At 46.4% G+C, this 10,765-nt stretch overlaps 1 pseudogene across 1 annotated transcript; it reads left to right on the top strand.

Moving 5' to 3' along the window:
* The first annotated feature begins 973 nt into the window (after positions 1-973).
* LOC311514538 (olfactory receptor 51G2-like) lies at positions 974-1,754 on the top strand (annotated as a pseudogene). The gene has a single exon. The product of its transcript is annotated as an olfactory receptor 51G2-like (transcript).
* The last annotated feature ends 9,011 nt before the right edge of the window (positions 1,755-10,765 follow it).

Below are 10,765 nucleotides of genomic sequence, written 5' to 3'. Positions count from 1 at the left end.
TTGGGTGATTGAACTCTGTGAATTCAGTCAACATTTGCCAGGCAAAGCACTTCAGGTTCTCTTGTAGGGACTCTTGGGGTCAGAGTGTATCACTGGGAGCATTTTTAAGGGAAAGTTAATATAGCCCAGTTCTGATCGAATTTACACATGTAAATCTGGAGTGACGCAGTTGAAGTCAATGTTATTGAATCCAGAACATACGTCTAAGAATTTATCCCATGTAGTGCAAAAAGGAACTGACATAACTGGGACTCTCAGAATTGGAGAACAGTTTAAAAAAAATACATATAATGAGGCAATGAAACACATTTGTAAATATCTTCAAAGCAGGACATATACATACAATGACTTTTCATAACCATGCAATTGCCATGCGTTTATACATGTCATGATAAAATGGGCCACATTCCAAAGGGAAGGGCCAGAAAAGGATGTCTTTGGGAAGGTCAGAACTCTAAAATCACACAATGCACATTAGGCTGTGGAACTCCCAGGCACAAGATATCAATGGGGCCAAAACTTAGCAAGATTCAAAGAGGGACGGGATGTTTATATGGTTAACCAGAAAATCCAATTACAATAATGAGGATTTTAAAAAGAGGTTTGTAAGGGTTCTAAGCTTTCCTCATTTATACCACAAAATATGTGTAACTACTGGGTGTCAGGCAGAAACATTCCCTGGGAGCAGGTTATCTCATAGCTACCTATTTCAGGGCTTCTTGAACCTTCCTCTGCAGCATCTGGAACTGGCCACTGGGCTAAATGGACTGCAGGTCTGATCCAGTCTGGCAGTGCCTATCTTCCTATTGCTGTAAATCCATTACTATGTTTTTGCTGATCTACCTTGAACTCCTGAGAGTGTCTAGACTTCAACTCCGAGCAGAATGATGTCTAGTTAAATATCATCGAGTCTCCTGTTCTTTTTCCTTTTAGGAAAGAAAGTTCAACACTTCTCAGACCTGCCCAGTACATTATGTCAGCTCTCAATGACACCAACTTCAACTATGCAGTGTCCCTTCTCACTGGTATACCTGGGCAGGAAGACGTCTATCTGTGGATCTCTATCCCCTTCTGCTTAATGTATGTTATTTCAATAGTAGGAAATTCAGTCATTCTGTTCATTATAAAAACAGATCCAAGCCTCCATGATCCCATGTACATTTTCCTTTCCATGTTGGCTGTCACAGACCTTGGCTTATTGATAGCCACCAGACCGACGATATTGGGCACATTCTTGTTCAACTCAATAGAGATCAGCCTCCATGCCTGTTTTGCCCAGTTGTTCTTCATCCACTTGCTTCAATGCATTGAATCCTCCATGCTCTTGTTGATGGCCTTTGACCGCTTTGTTGCGATCTGTAACCCACTGAGATATGCCTCCATCTTAACCCTGCCGAGAATAGCCAAGAGGAGTAGCCATAGTAATCCCACTCCCCCTTCTCCTGAAATGGTACCAATACTGTAGAGTCAATGTCCTCTCCCATTCCTACTGCCTGCACCAGGAGGTCATGAAGATGGCTTGTTCAGACATCACAGTCAACAGCATTTGTGTCTTGTCTGGTTCACTCTTAACGATGGGGTTGGATTCGCTGCTCATCTTCTTCTCTTATGTGATGACCTTCAAAACAGTGTTGAGCATTGCATCGAAGGTGGAGTGTCTCAGAGCCCTGAAAACCTGTGTTTCCCACCTCTGTGTTGTCTTGCTCTTCTGTATACCAGAGATAAGTTTGTCTGCACATAAGAGTGAGCTGTAGCTCATGAAAGCTTATGCTCAAATAAACTGGTTAGTCTCTAAGGTGCCACAAGTACTCCTTTTCTTTTTACAGATTAGGGAATAGTTCTTCTGACTTGCTTCAGATTGTCCTGTCTGTGCTTCAGATATGTCTACCTGCTGGTCCCACTCCTGACGAACCCAATTGTGTACAGCGTGAAAAGCAAACATCTTTGTGGGAGGATAAATCAGGTTGTTCATCAAGTGAAGGGTCAGTTCATCACCTGGCTACAGCGCCTGTGACATGGGAGATTAAAAAACGCTCCACCTATTACATTAGGGACCCTTACATCCAGGACCAATGAGCTATTCATCTCCATTCAATAGAGAAAGCTTCTGATGGGATCTAAGGCTTGGAGCAATGGAATAGGGGCTGTCCTCACCAGCTGGGGAGTGAGGACAGGGCACTTGGAGAAGGAGACAATGGCAGGCAGCAGCATTCAGCTAGTGACTGTGTTCATGGAAATCCAGGGCACCGGTAGGTTCTTGGCCCATAAATAGCCGTATCAGTGGCTGCTTTGACCTCAGAATATCTGTCAATACAGTCAATACAGAGAAGGGACGTGGATGTTGTTTCCTGTTACACCTGACCTGTCCCTGTCCCGTCTCTGGTTAAACATTGAGGGGCCATGAAGAAAGCTGCAGAGCTGTTCTTCTGTCACAGTGCTCACCTTTCCTGAGCGCTCTGGGTGCTGTGTGATCCATGGGGCTGCACCAGCTGTGGACAGGGACTATTCAAGGGGCACGGACACCCCCCCTTCCCCCACACACTCAGCCAGGAAATTTTGACTGTGTCCTGTCAGAAACATAATTAACACAGGAGTTCAGGAGAAGCCATTCAGGCAGCTGCCCCCACCCCCATTGATGACTCTGCACACAGCACACCTACTGAGCAGGGCAGAGCTGTGTGTGTGAGTGAGGGTCTGACACACAGGAGTCCTGGAAAGAGACTCAGGCCCAGACTCCATCCCTGTCTGCTCCATTTCTGCTTCCCCAGCAGTGCAAAGTGAAAACTGGCCTCAGCTCCCCCACAGTCACCGCCATCTCCTGTCCTAGGTCAGCCCATTCAGTGAGGGGTGACTACCTTTTAAAAAGGCAAAAGCAGAACATATGCAGGAGCCACATCCCCCCAATGACCCAGTCCCTGCTCCTCTTCTTCCCCCTCTGCCCCATCCCTTCCTGCAAGCCTCACCGCTGCTCCTCCTCTTTACCTGAGGCTCCACCCCCTCTCCAGGCCCAACACCAGAGACCGGATGTTGTAAGAGCTGCCCAGGGAGCCAGAGACACTGTATGGAGCCCCAGACCCTCATCCTGCCCTGGGCAAGTGGCTGTGGGCCCCAAGAGCAGCCCTCAGCTTGTGTCCCATCATCCCTGGACACCCCAGGACATACCCCCAGGGACTTTGGAGAGTCTGGGGCTCCCCACAGTGGCCTGGGCTCCTGGGGTAGCTCTTACCACAGCCCAGTTTCAGCTTGGCCAGGGATGGAGCCTCAGGAGAAGTGGAGGACCGGGGGAAGGGCCTAGTGGGAAGAGATGGGGCGGGATGTGTGACAAGCCTGAACCAATGCTCACTGCAGCAAGCAGGGTGTGTGTGGGGGGTCCTGAGTAAAGGAGGAGGATGGGCCTGGAGGGTTGGAGAGCCTGTGTTTTGGAGATAACTGGATTAATGTGACCTCTTTATGTACCCCAAGCTGAGAGTAAGTCATTGCAAGGGCTTTACAAGGGAAAGACAGGGCACCTGCAGGGCTACCTCAGGTCACAAGGGGGCTCTCTGGGGTAGCCCCTAGCCACAGGGACTTGACCAGAATGGGCTCTGCTCTTGGAAGCCGCCAGGCTGTATTGTGTTAGGCTAAACTAACCAAACTCTTTTATTCTCCTCCCAGTACAGGTCCTCCATTGCCCTGACCACCCTAGGAGTAAGTGGCTCTTGCTGTTCCTGCTCTCTGCAGTGTATGGGAGATTCCAGCTGGATCTGTCAACATTCAGAGGGCTGGAAGTCTGGCCCTGTGGTTTGTCACGGCTGGGTAACTCAACAGAGTTTGGTTTGATTCCCGTGCCATGTGCGACCATTGGCAAGCTATGGGCTGTCCCCGAGCCTCTGCACAGGTGAATAATATCCCTGCCCTGGCTCACAGAGGTGGCAGGAAGATAAAGACATTCCAGGTGCTCAGATACTCTGAGACCCTAAGTTTGGGGGCGTGTCAGGGTTCCACAGGGCAACACCTCTGACCTTTGCCTATAAAAGGCTTCTTACCACAGCCTCCTGTGACAGCTGGCCTCTGGGAAGCGCCATGAGTCCAGCCCCTTGGTGTCTGTGGCTAATGTGGGGGTGGTGTTCAGGGTGATAGTGAGGGGTAGGTAGTGGATTTATGAGGGGAGCATTGAAGCATCACGGGAACACCCAAAGTTTCAGACAGTCACTGGACTGGTATTTGCCACCCGTTGAGGCTGAATGGATCTAATTGCCAAACAATGGAGTAACAACCACAGGGAATCATCTTAGAGGGTCTGGCTGGGAGAAAGCAATCTGAGTTCAAAGGTCAGATTCACACATTAGTCCTGTAACACTGACACCGCTGAGCCCTATGGTGATTGGACCCAGGCTCACAGAGCTTTTAGCAAAGGCTGCTTCCACAAGAAAGGGGCAACCAGAGGGGACGATGCTCTCAGAGGCACAGTGAAACTAGGCTGGGTCCCAAGAGCTCCATGTTGTCCCAAAAGAATGTAAGTTGGGCCAGTTCTGTTTCTCTGTCTCCAAAGCAAAGCCTGTCTAACTTAGATTATAGTGACATGTGAGATGGATGAGTGTATATGTGTGACAGCTTCCTGGTACTTTAAAACCATTTTCTCTAATGCTTTGTGCTGTTTTCCAATAAACCTACTAGTGTTTAAGGAGGCTGGGGGAGATTGTGTCACTCTGGTCACAAGATTCAGGTGTCCCATCAGACCTGCTTCGTGATAAATTTTCGTCATGGATGGGGTGTTATTCCCAGTTCAAAGAGTGAGCTAATTGTGAGATTTGCCCCAAGACAGGAAAGGAGCTGGTTTAGAGGGTAAGGAGACCATATATCCCAATTTTACTGTGACAATCCTGATTCTTCTTGGCCAGAAGCTATCCTTGTTGAGTGCCTATCAACTTGTTGAAGTTGCATCCAGATAATGATCCACTCAAGATAATGATTCATAGAGTTATAGAGATTTCTGTTACGCTTGCACCACATTATACAAAGTCAACGCCAGTTGTAGGTGGATCTGTTTGGTATGGTGTGGTGTGCACATTTCATTGTAAGCAGGGACCACAATCACAGTTTTGCTTTTGCTCTTATTCCAGTTGATTGTTGGCTCATACCCAGTTATAAACTCTGGACAAACATAAAAAATATAAAAAAAGAAGCAAACATATAACGTAAAAACACTACATCTCCAGTTTGTTGCTCCTGCCATTCAGAAGAAGTGTGCCATCACAGAAAAAACTGTAATTGGAATTGAAACAATAAAGCAACTAAGAATAATAATACCTTTCTCAAATAGGTTTCAGAGTAACAGCCGTGTTAGTCTGTATTCGCAAAAAGAAAAGGAGGACCTGTGGCACCTTAGAGACTAACCAATTTATTTGAGCATGAGCTTTCGTGAGCTACAGCTCACTTCATCAGATGCATACCGTGGAAACTGCAGCAGACTTTATATTCTCTGTGTGTATATAAAGTCTGCTGCAGTTTCCACGGTATGCATCCGATGAAGTGAGCTGTAGCTCATGAAAGCTCATGCTCAAATAAATTGGTTAGTCTCTAAGGTGCCACAAGTACTCCTTTTCTTTTCTCAAATAGGTGTATCAAAGAAGCCATTATTTTAAAAGAGAAAAAGGACAGTGTTAATCTAATCCCCATTGGGTTTGCTATTAAAACTGTAAAAGCAATAAAACCAAAAAAGCCACCTCCCATGCCAAAAGGCTGGAAAACCTGGTGGACTGAAAAATAAAATGTATGGGCTACAAATCATCTAAATACAGGAAAGGTACAAATTTTGATTACACTAGAAGGAGATATGCCTCAGTACGTTAAATAATATTGAATACCCCTACCTCCCCAAAAAATTCATTAAAACAAGTCATAGAAGAAACAGAAAAATGGAAATGAATCCAGAGGAGTTTAGGGATATGGAACAGCTTCCATATGAAGAAAGAGTAAAAAGACGGGGGACTGTTCAACTTGGAAAAGAGATGAGTAAGGGGGGATATAATAGAGGTCTATAAAAGCATGAATGATCTGAATGATCTGCACGGCCCTACTGGGTCAGACTGAAGGTCCATCTAGCCCAGTGTCCTGTCTTCTGACAGTGGCCAATGCCAGGTGCCCCAGAGGGAATGACCAGAACAGGGAATCATCAAGTGGTCCATCCCCTGTCGCTCATTCCCAGCTTCTGGCAAACAGAGGCAAGAGACACCATCCCTGCCCATCCTGGCTAATAGCCATTGATGGACCTATTCTCCATGAATTTATCTAGTTCTTTTTTGAAGCCTGTTATGGTCTTGGTCTTCACAACATCCTCTGGCAAGGAATTCCACAGGTTAACTGTGCATTGTTTGAAGAAAGGAGATGAGAGGGGAAAGAATGAGCTGACTTGTGTGCACTAAAGAACAGATGTGTGACTGTTATGCCAAACTTTTTATTGTAATATAAATATGACAAAGGTGACAATAGGCTGGTGCGCCCCGGTACACCGTACGGGTAAGAAAGTGGCTGGCTGGGGCAGGACCCTGGATGCTGGTTAACGGTTCCCCACGTAGTGCCAGTGTTGGGGCCACGGAGCTAGAAGCTTCTTCTTCTTCTCTAGACCAGTGACACTGGGGTGGGGCTTGGGCAACGGTGCTCCCGGGGCAGGGGCTGGGAGCCAGGTTGACTGTGCCAGGGCTTGACTGGCCGTGGCACTGGAGTTGAAGGCAAGCGCACGCTCCCAGCCGGGCTCTCGCTGGCAGTGTGGGGCTCCCAGCCTGTCCTGCTGTCCCCACGCTGCCCCTGGGAGCCGTGCAGGCACGTCCGTGTGGCCCCTGGGGGGGAAGCAAGCAGCAGGGGGTCTTCGTGCACTGCCTGGCCTGCAGGCACCACCCCCACATCTCCCATTTGGCCAGGAACAGGAGCAGCACAGGACAGGGTCACCAACCATGATCAGAGCTGACCCCCTCTCACTCCCCCTAGAACCCCCCAACCCCTTGCCCTAAGCTCCACCACTCTGCAAACCCCTGCCCTGACTCCTGCACCCCCACACTCCAAGCCCTTGCCCTGAGCCCCCCCATACCCCAACACCCTGCCCTGGACCCCCTCACACCCCTTCTACTCAGTGGAATCCTCTGCCATATGTGAAATTGTGTCTTGGAAAAGGCCGACATGCAGCACATTCATCTCAAAGCCTGCCACATCAAGAACAAGGAGAGCAGTGAGACCAGCTGTACGGGCCAATGTGGGAGTTTCTGTAAGGTTACTTCACGCTTTTATTCCAATATTCAAGTTTTATTCCAGAGTATTGGTCATAACTTTAAGTATCAAAGTCAGGCAAAGGGATCCATGAAGCAAAGTGTCTAGGAGTGGAGGTGGGAAGGGGGATTGCGATACGACAGTACTTGTAAGAAATTTAAGTTACTTTCACCTCTGGTTACAAACCAAACTTTCATGACATGCATATATATTGAAAGCCAGCAGCAAAGTTGTTGGGATCTCTACAGGAAGGAGCAGTGGTAACATTAATGCTTTTGCTTCAGAAAGTATTTCAGAAATGCTCCACATATTGTTAGCAATAAGTTTGTGCTATCACCTCTTTGTTCAGTGAACAGTTCTATGAAGCTGTTTCTACCTCTTATATTCAGACCATGTGTTTACACTCATGTCATGATACAATGGGCCACACTCAGAAGTGGAGGGCCAGAAAGGTGTCTGTGGGAAGGTCACAACTGCAAAATCACAAAGTGCTCAAGTAGGCTGCGGAACTCCCAGCAACAGGATATTAATGGGGACAAGAGCTTAACAGGATTGAAAGAGGGACTGGATGTTTATATGGGTAACCAGAAAATCCAATTACAGTAGTGAGGATTTGTTTTTTTTAAAAAAAAGGCTCGGATGGGCTCTAAATTTTCCTGATTTACATCACAAAATATGTCTAACTAGTGGGTGTTGGGGAGAAATTTTCCCTGGGAGCAGGTTATGTCATAGCTGCCCATTGCAGGGATTCTTCCACCTTCCTCTGCAGCATCTGGAACTAGCCACTGGATACTGAGCTAGATGGACTGCAGGTCTGATCCAGTCTGGCAGTGCCTATCTTCCTATCGGTGTTGTAAATCCACGACTATGTTTTTGCTAAAACAACGAGGAGTCCTTGTGGCACTCCAACAAATTTATTTGGGCATAAGCTTTCATGGGCTAGAACCCACTTTATCAGATGCATGGAGTGGAAAATACAGGAGCAGGTATAAATACATGAAAAAATGGGAGTTGCCTTACAAATTGTGAGGTCAGTCTAATGAGACAATCCAATTAACAGCAGGATACCAAGGGAGGAAAAATAACTTTTGAAATGGTAATGAGAGTGCCCCATTTCAGACAGTTGACAAGAAGGTGTGAGTAACAGTAGGGGGAAATTAGTATGGGGGAAATTAGGTTTAGGTTTTGTAACGACCCAACCACTCCCAATCTTTATTCAGGCCTAATCTGATGGTGTCCAGTTTGCAAATTAATTCCAGTTCTGCAGTTTCTCATTGAAGTCTGGTTTTAAAGTTTTTTTGTTGAAGAATGGTGACTTTTAAGTCTGTTATTGAGTGTCCAGAGAGATTGAAGTGCTCTCCTACTGATTTTTTGATGTTACAGTTCTTGATGTCTGATTTGTGTCCATTTATTCTTTTGTGCAGAGACTGTCCGTTTTGGCCAATGTGCATGGCAGAGGGGCATTGCTGACACATGATGGCATATATCACATTGGTAGATGTGAAGGTGAACAAGCCCCTGATGGCGTGGCTAGTGTGATTAGGTCCTATGATGGTGTCACTTGAATAAATATGTGGACAGAGTTGGCATTGGGCTTTGTTGCAAGGATAGGTTCCTGGCTTAGTGTTTTTGTTGTGAGGTGTGTGGTTGCTGGTGAGTATTTGCTTTAGGTTGGGGGGCTGTCTGTAAGAGACGACTGGCCTGTCCCCCAAGGTCTGTGAGTGTGAGGGATCGTCCTTCAGGATAGGTTATAGATCCTTGATGATGCACTGGAGAGGTTTTAGTTGGGGGCTGTAGGTGATGGCGAGTGGCATTCTGTTACTTTCTTTGATGGGCCTGTCCTGTAGTAGGTGACTTCTGGGTACTCTTCTGGATATGTCAATCTTTTTCTTCACTTCAGCAGGTGGGTATTGTAGTTTTAAGAATGCTTGATAGAGATCCTGAAGGTGTTTGTCTCTGTCTGAGGGGTTGGAGCAAATGTGGTTGTAACTTAGAGCTTGGCTGTAGACAATGGATCATGTGATATGGTCTGGATGGAAGCTGGAGGCATGTAGGTAAGTAGGTTTCTGGTATAGGGTGGTGTTTATGTGACCATCACTTATTAGCACCGTAGTGTCCAGGAAGTGGATCTCTTGTATGGACTGGTCCAGGCTGAGGTTGATGGTGGGGTGGAAATTGTTGAAATCTTGGTGGAATTCCTCCAGGGCTTCTTTTCCATGGGTCCAGAGAATGAAGATGTCATCAACGTAGCACAAGTAGAGTAGGGGCATTAGGGGACAAGAGCTGAGGAAGTGTTGTTCTAAGTCAGCCATAAAAAATTTGGCATACTTTGGGGCCATGCGGGTACCCATAGCAGTCCTGCTGACTTGAAGGTATAAATTGTGTCCAGATCTGAAATAGTTGTGGGTGAGGACAAAGCCACAAAGTTCAGCCATCAGTTTTGGCATGATTGTATAGGGTATGCTATTCCTGATGGCTTGTAGTCCATCTTTGTGTGGAATGTTGGTGTAGAGGGCTTCTGCATCCATAGTGACCAGGATGGTGTTTTCTGGAAGATCACCAAAGGATTGTAGTTTCCTCAGGAAGTCAGTGGTGTCTCAAAGATAGCTGGGAGTGCCGGTAGCGTAGGGCCCGAGGAGAGAGTCTACATAGCCAGATAATTGTGCTGTCACGGTGCCAATGCCTGAGATGATGGAGCATCCAGGATTCCCAGGTTTATGGATTTTGGGTAGCAGATAGAATACCCCTGGTCAGGGCTCTAGGGGTGTGTCAGTGTAGATTTGTTCCTGTGCTTCTTTGGGGAGTTTCTTGAGCAGATGGTGTGGAGGAAAAATTTAGTGGACCCAAGTAGGCCTAAAACTTTGATCAAGCTAACTGTGTATATGAAGCATAAGAAGAGAGTGAGGAAAATTCCATTGAAAATTGCAAACAGCACAGCTTAAAAAATGTAACCATAACCCCTAGAAGTTCGAAAACAAACATTAACTGCAAAGAAAACACCCGTAAATAACAGGAAAAGTTTGGTTTTGCTAAACTCCAAGTAAGGCAAAGCTACTGTTAAAGCTTGCACTGTATGCCAAATAAGAAAAATGATGTTGAGGGCAGTGGGTTTGACAAATTGTGGTTTTCAGCAATATAAGCTCCTGTATTTTCTGTTTATGCCAGAGCAGCTCTAGCTGACTCTCCCTGTATGTGCATGCTTGAATACAGGAACCTCAGATTTGTTCTGATCCAAACACAACTTGTGGTTAATTTTCCACGACCGTGTAGTTTCTTTTGGTAATCCTCAGTGGGGTCAGAGGGTAATGGCCTTTAGAATGTGGTGTCTAACAGCCTCTTCTTCATATTCCAACATATTCATAATGACTACAGCACCTCCTTTTGCTGATCTTCATTGAGCTCCTGGGAATCTCTAGACTTGCACTGAGAGCAGAAAGATGTCTTGTTAAATATAATCTAGTCTCCTGTTCTTTTTCCTTTCAGGAAGGAAAGTTCAAAACTCTTCAGACCTGCCCACTACATT

This window comes from Lepidochelys olivacea, assembly GCF_965140295.1.
Source record: "Lepidochelys olivacea isolate rLepOli2 genome assembly, chromosome: 1".
Lineage (NCBI taxonomy): Eukaryota > Metazoa > Chordata > Testudines > Cheloniidae > Lepidochelys > Lepidochelys olivacea.
This window is presented reverse-complemented; position numbering and strand designations above follow the sequence as displayed.